The following is a 13,575-nucleotide window of genomic DNA, read 5'->3' as shown; positions in this document are numbered from 1 at the left end:
ACCTGAAGTCCATCAACAGATCAATGGATAAAGAACATGTGGTACATATATACAATGAAATATTACTCAGCCATAAAAAAAGTATGAATTAATGCCATCTGTGGAAAAATGGACGGACCTAGAGATTATTATACTAAGTGAAGTCAGACAGACAAATATCATATGATATCACTTATGTGTGGAATCTAAACTATGACACAAATACACTTATTTATGAAACAGAAACAGACTCACAAAAACAGAACAGATTTGTGGTTGCCAAGGCGGGTAGTGGAGGGATGGAGTAGGAGTCTGGGGTGAGCAGGCTTAAACTTTTAAATACAGAGTGGACAAACAAGGGCCTGCTATATAGCATGGGGAACTATATTCACTCTCCTGGGACAAACTCTAAAGGAAAAGAATACGAAAAAGAATGTATGAGTGAGTGAAAGTTGCTCAGTCATGTCCAACTCTTTGTGACCCCATGGACGATACAGTCCATGGAATTCTCCAGGCCAGAATACTGGAGAGGGCAGCCTTTCCCTTCTCCAGGGGATCTTCCCAACCCAGGGATTGAACCCAGGTCTACCTCATTGAAGGCAGATTCTTTACCAGCTGAGCCACAAGGGAAGCCCACAAGAATGTATACATATATGTATAACTGAGTCACTTTGCTGTACACAACATTGTAATCACCTATACTCCGATAAAATAAAATTTTTTAAAAAACAGTGGTTGGTAGTATCATCATCATTATCATCATCATATAAATTTCTAAACTCCTGTTAATAATATTCTATTAACAGTTAATATATCTCTGATGTATTCTTAAATTTAAATATATTCTTAAATTTGCCCTATGCAATAAGCTAGTTGCAAATTTAGTGCAGGTAAGCTGAAATAATACTCCTGCCCCTAAATAACACTTTAAAAAAAATCAAATGATTGACATTCTATCTAACAAGTTATCATTATGGCATTTCCATCGAGAGGTCTATATGTATACATGCTTTCAAGACCAAATAGATTTAAGAGATCCAGCTCTCCAGAGATGAGTGTTTATGCAAGCTTCTGTTCTATTTCCTTTAACTCAAGTTTTCCTTTCAGTATTTTCTAGAGTATACATTCAGCAGAATTATATTAAATATTAAAATCTTTTCACACGGGAATGGAAACTAAGTGATATCAAACATTCGTGAGTGAACCTCTGAATCACTTCATCTGTTTCTCCATGGGTCCTGCATATGCCTTTTAAAACCAGCCCTAAAACCTGGGCAAAGAGAATTCCAAATTGCCCTCAGCTTTTATCTGTGACTGGGTCCACAGCTCCATGTAGAATCCAAGGCTTGAAATGTGGCATAGCACTTAAAATTCAGAGAAGGCTTAGCCCTTAAATAAAAATTCTCAAAAAGTACAAATTGTGTCTAACTAAAATAAGGTTCATATTTTGACTCCAACATTCAGCTATAATTCGTTTCTATTTCACATTGAAACACAGATCAAGGAAAGAATTTAAAAAGTGGATGCCAGACTCTGCACACCCAGTGGGTTACAGATGTACAAACACAGTGACAGAGAGACCCTCTACTTCCTTCAGGATCCAAAATCACTTGGAAGGAAACCTCAGGAGGAAAGATGTCTGACAGATACATTTCTCTGGGGCTTCCTGCCTCCTTGCTTGCCAAGCTTCCCAGACTCCATCGGTTGTTCATAAAGTTCACTGAAAAGACTTTCTGAAAGGCTGATTTTACAGGGTGAAACGTATTAAAGGTGATTTTTCTGTAGCTGAAGTTTCCCTTCACGCACACTTCCCTACTTCACAAATCCAAGGAAACATAACTTGGAAAGTAACAAGCGTAAGGAGACATTTGATGCTTTATCAGTGGGATACTCAGCACCACCACTGAATCCAAAACCCGGGCCCACAGCTCACACATTGCAACAGAGAAGCTGTTTCACCCTGAGGGTGTCATCATACCCCGCCATGTCTCCATTCCTTCTCTTGTAAAGTGGGATGACAAGGAGATGCGTATCATACACTCTGTGAACTAACCCAGTAAAAACCTAGACATGGAAAGTGAATGAAAAGCTAGATTCTACTCCTTCTGACCTTTATATGACAGCCATGAAAGAAAAAAATATAGATATTCAAACTTCCAAAATGAGTACATGAATCTTAAAACAGTCTAGCCCAATATTAAAAAAAAATGATTGAAAGCTACTTATTCTTGTTTATAAAAGTAATATCTTTGATATAATTAAACACATATCTTTTTTGCCAGTCATAAAGTCAGCAAATGTGGCTAAAACTACCTGAGTTTACACTATGAATGGATTTTTAGCACCTACAAACTATTTTATTCTGTAAATATTTACCAGAATCTAAGTATATAAATCTTCTGGATAATAGAAAAGGTAAATGTAGTTTCACCTTTTAGAAAATCTCAGTCTAGCATTCCAAATATTACAAATTTACTAGAGGGATGTTTCTACTTGACCATCTTTGGTGGGGAACAGAGCTTTGATGCAGAAAACAAACGTGAGTTCACTGAGCGCTACTTAAGAGTTGGGGTTGGCAGGGCGGAAATGAAGGACACAGAGAAAGACATTTAAGGAAAGTTTCACCACTAGTAGAAGGTGAGTATCTGTCTTCAAATCAAGGGTGAAAAAGATAATACAGCAGTTTATAAGATTAGGGGCCTTTATTATTTTTTCTCATAAAACAGTAAATAGATATATGAAAGATGAGCTAATTTTTAAGATTTAAAAAAAGGGAAGATAAACTGGATGTCTGAGGCAGCTAAGGATATGAGGAAGAATGCAAATCCTGTTTAAGGCATTCATCTGTTTTTATCTTTTAAGTGTAGTCTTGACAAAATAAAACATTTCCAGAGGTTAATATGGCTCATCTGTGTAGCAGTCAATTTGAATCTTCTACTCAGTCTAACAATCGTGAGACCAGGAAAGCATGCTCATGCATTGATTTTACTGTGGGGTCTTCAAGCAGGCTGGACAATCACTTTCAAATCAGAATTTCTGCTAAAATGATATTCTCTACATATATGAATTTGCTTGGTCTCTTTTAAATACCATCTGCTCCATAAGCATAACACATCAAATTATATGTCTACACAGTCTAGCCCCTTGGTTGATGAGGGAAAATCAAAAGAAATAAAAATAAAAGCTAAGCTTAGAGGAGGAAAATGAGGAAAGGAGAGAGGGTCAGGGAAAGTTGCAGCCCAGAGTGAATAAGCAGAAAGGAAGCCAGAAGACTTGGAGAAGCTCAGAGCTAATGAAAAAAACAAGAACACTGGGTTGGGGGAGGGAAGGATGAGAAAGCCAGCTGGAAGGAGAGAAAGCAAGGAAGAGGGAAGCCAACAGAAATCCAAAGGCAGAAAGTACTGGAGAAGGAAGGGAACAGGAAATTTATTGGAAACCAAGTTGTTTTTCCTTTTGTATCCAATGCAATTCTATTCCAGGCAGAACTCTATTCTCACCCTCAGAGAGGCGAAAAGGGAAGTCAAAACTCATAGGAGTCCACGGGCTGGAGCCAGGAGCTCTCCAAAGACAGACTGGAGGAAACACGAGCCAACAGCAGACCCTCTAAAGCAGAGTCTGGGACAAAGGAGGAGCAGCATCACCCAGCCCAGCATTTCTCCAAAGACAGCTGAAGCAAAGAACAGCGATAGCTGCTACTGATCAGAATTCCTAGCACATTTAATAAACACCTCCGTCGACTCCTCTCACCAGCAAGGTCAGGAAACACTGGTAGATGTGAAAACCAGGGGCTCTGGAACCTTAGCTGCCTGAATTCACCTCTGAGATCATCAACTATTGATCATGAGCAAGTCATTCAACCTGTGTCTCAGTTACTGTGTCTACAAAAAGGATTGTTGTGAGGATTAAGTGAGTTATTGCATGTCACATAGTTAGGCAGTGTCCAGAGCCTATTAAATATGAATCAGGAATGAATCCAGGCAAAGCAAAAGATAAGATTGTAAAGAAGAGGTTAATAAGAAGAAATTACTGCTACCAAATTCACGCACATTAAGTGGAAAGATCCAAAATAATCTTACATCAATAGAGACAAAATATAATAAAGGAACTATCCACTTAATCACTCATTTATTCAGTCACTCATTTAACAAATTTTATTGAACTACATCATACATAAAAAGCAGTAAATAATAGTATACTGTTTCTCTAAAGACAGATACTTAAGTTAGGCATAATAAAAATTTTCATGTTTAAAAAATATCTTCTGTATCTTTCCCAATTTTTAGAGTGAAAACCAATGTAAGTCAGTTTCTCTTTAAAATCTTATTTTTTGATGATGCAGACAACTCTTTATTCATTTTCTAATCTTTAAATTGTTTTTCTATACAAACTTTATAAGATGAATAAGCTCTAGGAATCTAAGGTATAGTCTCATGATAGTTAATAATATTATATTATAGGCTTGCAAGTTGTTAAGAGGGTACATCTTAAACAATCTCACCACAAAAAAAGTAACGGTGATTTCTTTTAATTAATTAAATGATGATTAAGTGTGGAATATGATGCAGATACTAGGCAAAACTATGGTAATCATTATGTAATATATGCATATCAAATCTGTATACTTTAAAATTATAATGTTTGATGTCAACTATATCCCATGAACAGTATGAAAAGGCAAAATGATAGGATACTGAAAGAGAAACTCCCCATGTCGGTAGGTGCCCAATATGCTACTGGAGATCAGTGGAGAAATAACTCCAGAAAGAATGAAGGGATGGAGCCAGTTGTGGATGTGACTGGTGATAGAAGCAAGGTCTGATGCTGGAAAGAGTAATATTGCATAGGAACCTGGAATGTCAGGTCCATGAATCAAGGCAAATTGGAAGTGGTCAAACAGGAGATGGCAAGAGTGAAAGTCGACATTCTAGGAATCAGCGAACTAAAATGGACTGGAATGGGTGATTTAACTTATATGACCATTATATCTACTACTGCGGGCAGGAATTCCTCAGAAGAAATGGAGTAACCATCATGGTCAACAAAAGAGTCTGAAATGCAGTACTTGGATGCAATCTCAAAAACAAAAGAATGATCTCTGTTTGTTTGCAAGGCAAACCATTCAATATCACAGTAATCCAAGTCTATGCCCCAACCAGTAATGCTGAAGAAGCTGAAGTTGAACGGTTCTATGAAGACCTACAAGACCTTTTAGAACTAACACCCAAAAAAGATGTCCTTTTCATTATAGGTAACTGGAATGCAAAAGTAGGAAGTCAAGAAACACCTGGAGTAACAGGCAAATTTGGCCTTGGAGTACAGAATGAAGCAGGGCAAAGGCTAATAGAGCTTTGCCAAGAGAACACACTGGTCAAAGCAAACACCCTCTTCCAACAACACAAGAGAAGACTCTATACATGGACATCACCAGATGGTCAACAATGAATTCATATTGATTATATTTTTTGCAGCCGAAGATGGAGAAGCTTTATACAGTCACCAAAAACAAGACTGGGAGCTAACCGTGGCTCAGATCATGAGCTCCTTATTGCTGAATTCAGACTTAAATTGAAGAAAGTAGGGAAAACCACTAGACCATTCAGATCAGATCAGATCAGATCGTGTCCGACTCTTTGCGATCCCATGAATCGCAGCACGCCAGGCCTCCCTGTCCATCACCATCTCCCGGAGTTCACTCAGACTCACGTCCATCGAGTCAGTGATGCCATCAGGCCATCTCATCCTCTGTCGTCCCCTTTTCCTCCTGCTCCCAATCCCTCCCAGCATCAGAGTCTTTTCCAATGAGTCAACTCTTCGCATGAGGTGGCCAGAGGACTGGAGTTTCAGCTTTAGCATCAGCCCTTCCAAAGAAATCCCAGGGCTGATCTCCTTCAGAATGGACTGGTTGGATTTCCTTGCAGTCCAAGGGACTCGCAAGAGTCTTCTCCAATACCACAGTTCAAAAGCATCAATTCTTCGGCACTCAGCCTTCTTCACAATCCAACTCTCACATCCATACATGACCACAGGAAAAACCATAGCCTTGACTAGACGGACCTTTGTTGGCAAAGTAATGTCTCTGTCTTTGAACATGCTATCTAGGTTGGTCATAACTTTCCTTCCAAGGAGTAAGTGTCTTTTAATTTCATGGCTGCAGTCACCATCTGTAGTGATTTTGGAGCCCAGAAAAATAAAGTCTGACACTGTTTCCCCATCTATTTCCCATGAAGTGGTGGGACCGGATGCCATGATCTTCGTTTTCTAAATGTTGAGCTTTAAGCCAACTTTTTCACTCTCCACTTTCACTTTCATCAAGAGGCTTTTGAGTTCCTCTTCACTTTCTGCCATAAGGGTGGTGTCATCTGCATATCTGAGGTTATTGAGATTTCTCCCGGCAATCTTGATTCCAGCTTGTGTTTCTTCCAGTCCAGCGTTTCCCATGATGTACTCTGCATATAAGTTAAATAAACAGGGTGACAATATACAGATTTGACGAACTCCTTTTCCTATTTGGAACCAGTCTGTTGTTCCATGTCCAGTTGCTTCCTGACCTGCATACAGATTTCTCAAGAGGCAGATCAGGTGGTCTGGTATTCCCATCTCTTTCAGAATTTTCCACAGTTTATTGTGATCCACACAGTCAAAGGCTTTGGCATAGTCAATAAAGCAGAAATAGATGTTTTTCTGGAACTCTTTTGCTTTTTTGATGATATAGCGGATATTTGATCTCTGGTTCCTCAGGTTTGATCTCTGGTTCCTCAGGTGTGACCTAAATCAAATCCCTTATGATTATACAGTGGAAGTGAGAAATAAGATTTAAGGGCCTAGATCTGATAGATAGAGTGCCTGATGAACTATGGACTGAGATTCGTGACATTGTACAGGAGACAGGGATCAAGACCATCCCCATGGAAAAGGAATGCAAATGGCTGTCTGGGGAGGCCTTACAAATAGCTGTGAAAAGAAGAGAAGCAAAAAGCAAAGGAGAAAAGGAAAGATATAAGCATCTGAATGCAAAGTTCCAAAGAGTAGCAAGGAGAGATAAAGCCTTCCTCAGCGATCAATGCAAAGAAATAGAGGAAAACAACAGAATGAGGAAGACTAGAGATCTCTTCAAGAAAATTAGAGATACCAAGGAAACATTTCATGCAAAGATGGGAACAATAAAGGACAGAAATGGTATGGACCTAACAGAAGCAGAAGATATTATTAGAAGAGGTGGCAAGAATACATAGAAGAACTGTACAAAAAAGATCTTTACAACCCAGATAATCACGATGGTGTGATCACTGACCTAGAGCCAGACATCCTGGAATGTGAGGTCAAGTGGGCCTTAGGAAGCATCACTACGAACAAAGGTAGTGGAGGTGATGGAATTCCAGTTGAGCTATTTCAAATCCTGAAAGATGATGCTGTGAAAGTGCTGCACTCAATATGCCAGCAAATTTGGAAAACTCAGCAGTGGCCACAGGACTGGAAAAGGTCAGTTTTCATCCCAATCCCAAAGAAAGGCAATGCCAAAGAATGCTCAACCTACAACACAATTGCACTCATCTCACACGCTAGTAAAGTAATGCTCAAAATTCTCCAAGCCAGGCTTCAGCAATACATGAACCGTGAACTTCCTGATGTTCAAGCTGGTTTTAGAAAAGGCAGAGGAACTAGAGACTAAATTGCCAACATCCGCTGGATCATTGGAAAAGTGAGAGAGTTCCAGAAAAACATCTATTTCTGCTTTTTTGACTTTGCCAAAGCCTTTGACTGTGTGGATCACAATAAACTGTGGAAAATTCTGAAAGAGATGGGAATACCAGACCACCTGACCTGCCTCTTGAGAAATCTGTATGCAGGTCAGGAAGCAACAGTTAGAACTGGACATGGAACAACAGACTGGTTCCAAATAGGAAAAGGAGTACGTCAAGGCTGTATATTGTCACCCTGCTTATTTAACTTCTATGCAGAGTACATCATGAGAAACGCTGGGCTGGAAGAAGCACAAGCTGGAATCAAGATTGCCGAGAGAAATATCAATAACCTCAGATATGCAGATGACAACACCCTTATGGCAGAAAGTGAAGAGGAACTCAAAAGCCTCTTGATGAAAGTGAAAGTGGAGAGTGATAAAGTTGGCTTAAAGCTCAACATTCAGGAAACGAAGATCATGGTGTCCGATCCCATCACTTCATGGGAAATAGATGGGGAAACAGTGGAAACAGTGTTAGACTTTATTTTGGGGGCTCCAAAATCACTGCAGATGGTGACTTCAGTCATGAAATTAAAAGACGCTTACTCCTTGGAAGGAAAGTTATGACCAACCTAGATAGCATATTCAAAAGCAGAGACATTACTTTGCCAACAAAGGTCCATCTAGTCAAGGCCATGGTTTTTCCTGTGGTCATGTATGGATGTGAGAGTTGGACTGTGAAGAAGGCTGAGCACCGAAGAATTGATGCTTTTGAACTGTGGTGTTGGGGAAGACTCTTGCGAGTCCCTTGGACTGCAAGGAGATCCAACCAGTCCATTCTGAAGGAGATCAGCCCTGGGATTTCTTTGGAAGGAATGATGCTGAAGCTCAAACTCCAGTACTTTGTCACCTCATGTGAAGTGTTGACTCATTAGAAAAGACTCTGATGCTGGGAGGGATTGGGGGCAGGAGGAAAAGGGGACGACAGAGGATGAGATGGCTGGATGGCATCACTGACTCGATGGACGTGAGTCTGAGTGAACTCCGGGAGATGGTGATGGACAGCGAGGCCTGGCGTGCTGCGATTCATGGGGTCGCAAAGAGTCGGATACGACTGAGTGACTGAACTGAACTGATATCTCAATAAACCTGGGAAAATAAATAATAAATTATTAATGTCAACAGTTTGCATATTATCTGGAATGTAACCACTTCAAAAACTTTGTAACATGGTAAATGAATATATTTTTTACAATTCAAATTATATTGCAAAATTAGTGCTTTTTATATTTCCACTGTCTTATTGTTAATCCTTCAGTTAGCTTGTTCAGAACAAACTTGTCACTGAGAACCAGAAAATCTGGTGAGAGTGCGTGCTAAGTCTCTTCAGTTTTGTTCAACTCTTTGCGACCCTATGGACTATAGCCCACCAGGCTCTACTGTCCATGGAATTTTCTAGACAAGAATACTGAAGTGGGCTGCCATTCCCTTCTCCAGGGGATCTTCCTGACTCAGGGATCGGACCTGTGTCTCCTGAGGCTCTGCACTGCAGGTGGATTCTTTCCTGTTGAGCCACCAGGGAAGCCAGAAAATCCGGTAAAAATTAGTGAAAAACTCCTTTTGATAGCCTTAGGGGTTTCTGAGAATAGGTTCACTTCTGTGGCCAAGATACCATGCAGAAGAAAAACATGAAGTGATTAAGGCTAATTTTCAGCATGACTTTTCCCCTTGGGGCATTCGCCAATTCTAATGTAATTAGGTAAAAAGCTAGGATGAGCATCAGAGCTCCCAGGAGCCTGAGAGGTTGAGGAGGAAATATTTTTGAGTTCAGATCCCAAAAAGGAGAAGACATTCTGGTAAACTCTCTAGGGCTTTAGTCAGAACCCTGAAGGATGACAAGATAAAAATTAGGATGACAAGAAAAGAGAAGCCTTCACAAATGAAGCAGGTCCAGCCTCGAATCAGCTAAATATATGTTTGCCTTAAGATAAGCTACCCTTGTGACTGAACAACAACAAAAGCTACCCTTGTACTAATTGCCTGCTAGAAGCAAAAGATAATTCTTCCTGACCTCACATCTATCAGAACTGTTGATGTTCAGTTGCTCAGTCATGTCCAACTCTTTGCGACCCCATGGACTGCAGCATGCCCCATCCTTTACTATCTCTTGCAGTTTGTTCAAACTCAAATCCATTGAGTCGATGATACCATCAAACCATCTCATCCTCTGTCGCCCCCTTCTCCTCCCACCTTCAATCTTTCCCAGCATCAGGGTCTTTTCCAATGAGTCACCTTTCACATCAGGTGCTCAACTGAAGCTTCAACTTCAGCATCAGTCCTTCCAATCAATATTCACTGTTGACTTCCTTTAGGATTGACTGGTTTGACCTCCTTGCTGTCCAAGGGACTCTCAAGAGTCTTCTCCAACAGCACAGTTCACAAGCATCAATTCTTCAGTGCTCAGCCTTCTTTATGGTCCAACTCTCACATCTGTACATTACTACTGGAAAAATCATAGCTTTGACTATACAAACTTTTGTCAGCAAACTGATGTCTCTGCTTTTTAATATACTGTCTACATTTGTCATAGATTTTCTTTCAAGGAGCAAGTGTCTTTTAATTTCATGGCTGCAGTCACTGTCCACAGTGATTTTGGAGCCCAAGAAAATAAAGTCTCTCACTGTTTCCTTTTTTTCCTACATCTATTTGCCATGAAGTGATGGGACCGGATGCCATAATCTTAGTTTTCTGAATGTTGAGTTTTAAGCTAGCTGTTTTACTCTCCCCTTTCACCTTCATCAACAGGTTCTTTAGTTCCTCTTTGTTTTCTTTTTTTTTTTTTTTTACAGGGAGCGCAAGCCCCTTCTTCTTCTTCCTAGGAGACAGCAGGCCGGGCCCACCTTCGGCCTGCCCGGCTGTCGGCTCGCCGGCTGCAGCCTGACCACTCCCTCTTTGCTTTCTGACAGAAGGGTGGTGTCATCTGCATATCTGAGGTTATTGGTATTACTCCAGGCACCCATCAGAATGACTATTATCAAAATGACAAGAAATAAGTGTTGGTGTTGTTGGTGAGGATGTGGAGAAAAGGGAAAGCTTGTGCATTGCAGCCACTATAGGAAACATTTCTGAGTATGAAGGTTCCTCAAAAGGTGAGAAATAAAACTATCGTATGATTCAACAATTCTACTTCTAAGTGTTTCTCCCAAGGATAAGAAATCACTATCTCAAATAGATATCTTCACTCCCATGATCACTGCAGCATTATTTACAATAGCCAAGAGGTGAAAACAACCCAAGTGTCCACTGATGAATGGATAAAGAAAATGTGCTATATATTTACACAAAGGCACATTATTCAATCATAAAAAGAAGGAAACCATGCCATTTGCTACCAGATGGGGCCTAACGACATCATGTTAAGCAAAACAAGTCAGACAGAGAAAGACAAATACTGTACTATTTCACTTACATGTAGAATCTTAAATAAAGAGAGAGAGAGAAAACAGGCTTGTGGTTTCCAAAGGCAGTTTGTAGAGGGTGAGCAAAAAGAGGTGGAGGAACAGTTAATCTTTTCTGGAGAAGGACAGTATGACTGAAAGCCTCAAATTTCATCTATAATATTTACATTAACAGGTGTCTAACTTAAACTGAAAAGCTAGTAGGCTTTCCAAGAGGGAAGATAAATGAAAGAGACCCCCTGAAGGTTTGAATATTGGAATGATCAGAGATGAAACTTAAGATAACTGATAAACATTCAAGAATTCTTGATATGATGGAAAGAGAGCTAAAAATTGGTTTCAGAAACAAGGTAGAAATGTAGTAATTCAAAAATATAACTAAAAATTAAGGATACAAATTAAATTAGCAGCAAATTAGATAAAGCTAAATTGGGAATTAGTGAAATGGAATATACTTGAGAAAAATATTCAGATCGACAATGGTAAGAAAAGATGAAAAATACAAAAGTGAGTATAAGAAACCAATGGGGCACAACAAAATGTTCTAAGATTCTTCAAACTGTAGGTCTACGTTGGAGTTGGAGGTAAAAAAGAAATAAGTAATATTTGAAAGCAACTGGTTGAAAATTTCCCCAAACACATAGAAACCAACAAGCATCAAGTCATAGACCCAAGAAGCACTATGAACCACTATCAGATATGAAGAAAACTATCTCTAGACAAATCATAGTCATACTGTTGGAAACCAAAGATAACGAGAACTGAAGATAGGTTATCATCAAAGGTCCAAAAATAAGGCCAACAGCTGATTTCTCTCTTATTTGTCCCTGGTTTCCATTTATCTATTGAGAAATCTGCATTTTGTATGGTTGCCATGTCATGTATCCGAAGTCTTTATATGGAACATATATTTAAAGTCAATATCCATTATATTTATGCATTTTGTATGCATGTATACATAAATGTAATTTCAAGCAAATAAGAACTAAAAGTATCACCACCAGATTTTTATTAAAGAAAATATTAAAGCAAACACTTTAGGGTGAAGGGGAATAATTCCAGATGAAGGGATGGATCTTTAGAAAGTAATGAAGAGCAAGGAAATGGGAAATACACACATAAATATAAATGTACATTGACTGTATAAGTATATATTACAAATATAGCATGTAGAGGATGAATACATACAATATATGAAGGCACTAACAGGAGTTACATTTTTAATATAGAACTAATTTATATGATATTTTAATAAGTCAAGTTTGTATGTTGACACCTTCTAGGTAACAACTAACAGTACTGTAGAAACAGTATGCCATGGGCTACCTTCGTGGAGGTGCCCTGTGGTTTCCTGCTTCAAGGATGCTTGGACTGCACCTGGTGATCCTGCCCGGCCCGCCCCTCGAACCAGCCCTGGCCAACCTCCCTGCCCCTCTGCCCCTCAGGGTCCGCCGCCCCTCCGGGTCCCCCAGCCCCTCCAGCGCGGCTCAGCCCACACGGCCTTTCCCGGCCGCCCAGGGCCGCGCCGCCTCGCAGGTGCGCAGAACGGCCACCAGGACTCGAGACGGCCGTGACCGCCAGAGTGACCTGGAGCGCGAGGCCTCCTACGTCTGCCTGTCCGTGTCTTACTCTGTGGACGGCGGTTATGTGGCTTTGAAAGGCTTTGCCAACTTTCACCAATCTCGTGGGGAGAGGGAACATGCTGAGAAACGGATGAGCTGCAGAACTAAGGAGGTGGCCGAACCGTCCTTTGGGATACCAGGAAACCGGACCCTGATGACGGCAAGAATGGGCTGAATGCAATGGAATGTGCGCTACACTACTGATTCCAGTAGTCAATCTGCCACGACTGGAACTGCACACACGGGCCACTGACAAAAAATGACCCCCATTTGTGTGACTTCATTGACACTCACTGCCTGAAAGAGTAGGTGAAATCCATCAAAGAACTGGGTGAGCATGGAACCAACCTGTGCAAGATGGGGGCCCCCGAATCTGGCAGGGCAGAGTACCCCTTGATAAACACACCCAGGGAAACACTGTAAGGATAACGAGAGCGAGAGCTAAGCCTTAGGCTGGCTCCCTGGTCACCAGGACAGTGCACACATGTTTGGATTAGCTCCACCTTTTCTGTAAGTTGTACTAAAACATCTACTTAAGTTATTTTCTTAGTACCATTCCTGCAAATAAACTGGTACCCCCTCCCCCCCCAAAAAAAACCCAGTATATAACCACCAAGCTAATGCAGGGGAAAAATGAATTTTAAAAATTATGTAATTTCAAAGAAGTCATAAAACAAGTAAAAAGGGTGATGTAAAGGGCCAAAGAACACCTGAGTCAAACAGAAAACAAGCAGTGGGATAGGCTGGTAGTTTGTTTTCTTTTTGACAATTCCTCCCCACTGACCCTAAGGTGTTTATTAACAGCTGAGCACTGTTAACCATAAAGTATATAGTC

The 13,575-nt window shown here is 40.3% G+C and overlaps 1 protein-coding gene and 1 long non-coding RNA gene across 4 annotated transcripts in view; one reads left to right on the top strand and one right to left on the bottom strand.

Moving 5' to 3' along the window:
* HMGCLL1 (3-hydroxymethyl-3-methylglutaryl-CoA lyase like 1) overlaps positions 1-13,575 on the bottom strand; it is a 199,707-nt gene that overhangs the window by 180,800 nt on the left and 5,332 nt on the right. The gene's annotated exons all lie outside the window — the stretch shown is intronic.
* LOC132343593 (uncharacterized) overlaps positions 12,727-13,575 on the top strand; it is a 43,625-nt gene continuing 42,776 nt past the window's right edge. Inside the window, exon 1 of the long non-coding RNA XR_009492496.1 lies at positions 12,727-13,071. This is a non-coding gene — a long non-coding RNA (uncharacterized lncRNA). The remainder of the gene's footprint in view (positions 13,072-13,575) is intronic.

Source organism: Bos taurus, chromosome 23, assembly GCF_002263795.3.
Source record: "Bos taurus isolate L1 Dominette 01449 registration number 42190680 breed Hereford chromosome 23, ARS-UCD2.0, whole genome shotgun sequence".
Lineage (NCBI taxonomy): Eukaryota > Metazoa > Chordata > Mammalia > Artiodactyla > Bovidae > Bos > Bos taurus.
This window is presented reverse-complemented; position numbering and strand designations above follow the sequence as displayed.